We start from the raw sequence: 2,006 nt of genomic DNA, 5'->3' as shown, positions 1-2,006 counted from the left end.
CGGGGGGGGGGGTGTAAAGAGAGAGCCCAGGGTGAGGGCACTGGGACTGCAAGCTCCAGTGGGGAGTGAGAGTCCCATGTGACACTCCAGAGCTTGGGTCCCAGTGCTAGCTAGCTGGAAGAAACATCTGCAAGGCAAGAGATACAATAAGGGGAAGTTGGAGTTGTAGACATAGGCCTTTGTCATCAGGGCAGATAAATGGGAAGCCTCTTGCTTGATTAACATCAAGGCATGGTAGACAAGGAGGTGGGCTGCTGACCCTAAGGCAAATGAGTGGGCCTATATTTAGACTGTCCCTGGGACACTCACTTGTCACACCCAGCTGCTAGGGTTTGCTGAGCACTGCTGAGTCAGTGATGGGCATCTCTAGCCCAGTCTTCTCCCTGTCACTGCCTGCTTGCAGGAGGCATAGGGGTCTGTTAGTGAACTCCTGCATGCCCTGCCATGAGTGGGTGCAGTGACAGGGAGCCATGTGGGCTGGAGATGGCTGATCCACTCTACCTCTCTCAGCATCAGTGACGGGCATCTCTGGCTCCCTAGCACTGCAATTGCATCAGTGCTTTAAAGCGCCCAGTGCTGCGGTGCTTGCATGTGTAAAAATGCCCTCTGAGTCTTTGCTCGGTATGCTATCCTGAACCACATCTGGATCTGTGGGGGCATTGGCAAGGGATCTAGGAGCAGCTGCAATGGTGGGCACAGTGTGAATGAGGGCTTTATTTGCACAGCCTTAGCTTACCCCTACCACTGACCCCTTCATCACCATCCATCTGGCTCCACTTTCCAACTTCCAGTAGCCCACTGGTAGCTTGGTGGGTTGGATGGGAAGACTCTGCATGCTGGATCTGGTCTGTGGGCTACATCTTTGACACCTCTGCACTAAACCATACATGGTTATCTGCTATTGCACATCAGAAAAAGGCTGTAAAGATATGCAGATCTGTACAAGTGCTTTGTAGAGTCATTAGACTGTACCTTTTTAGGTGCATTCTTATTTCTTATGCGGTGGAAATTAAAAAAGCATAATGGATTGGTGACTGAGATTTCCTCATCTACACCTCAGTCATATTTCCTGGTCTGCCATAAATGTAATGGGTATCCTTGGCTAAGTTGTTTAGCCCTCTTGAATTGTTTATCCTCCAGAACTATAGTATTGTAACTCTCACTGGCCTGTTTGTACTATTGTAAGGTATAAGAGTGTAGTATGTCCTAAGCCAGGCATCCTATTTCTTGTACAGATCCACAGTATTTCCAGAAAGTACTGCAACACTTGGGGAATAGTTGCTGCTATTCCATGAGTCACTGCAGAGTTTGCCTGAAGCATGTGCATATCTGTACCGGTTTGCTTTTGTAGCTGCTTATAATATCTACTTCAAATGGTTCTTCCCTGTACAAGTAGCCATCTATACATTGTGAGTTGGGGTTTGTATCCTCACACAATAACAGATGGCCACCAGGTACTGCCCTGTGTATACTAGCAGATGGACTTTGGGCATGGAGGCCTGGGTTTTACTTTGACAAGCACCGCTACCATGCAGGTGGGTACAAGATAAGGAGCTTGGTGGTTGTTGTTAGTTATCACTTCAGCCACTTTTATTGCTTGGTGTTTGTTGTGGTTTTTTTTTACATTCTTTTCTTATTCAGTTGCATGCTTTCTTTCATACCTGAACCAGCTACTTCCTCCTCACCTCTTTCCCCTCCAGGTTACAGAAACGGGAATTGTCTGTGGGGATATCCCTCTATGCAACCTGACTTCCTGCTTCTCGCACCTACTGCAGCAAGGATCCTGCAGGTGCCTTGCTCCTCAGGGGAAAGGGAGGGAAGTAGTGAGTGCCTGACCACAGAGAAAGTACATGTGGGTCCAAAGGCAGCTGTGTTGCTTAGCTATGTTTCTTACCTGTAAGTGGTTAGGAAACTCTTCTTGAAACAATTTTTTCCATCAGGGAAAAAAAAAAATTCTTGAAATGGCTTTTTTTTGGCAAAGTTGTATCAATTGTGAAGTGTAATTT

The sequence above is a fragment of the Gavialis gangeticus genome, unplaced genomic scaffold (genome assembly GCF_001723915.1).
Source record: "Gavialis gangeticus isolate Ggan-Ray unplaced genomic scaffold, GavGan_comp1, whole genome shotgun sequence".
Classification (NCBI taxonomy): Eukaryota; Metazoa; Chordata; order Crocodylia; family Gavialidae; genus Gavialis; species Gavialis gangeticus.
This window is presented reverse-complemented; position numbering follows the sequence as displayed.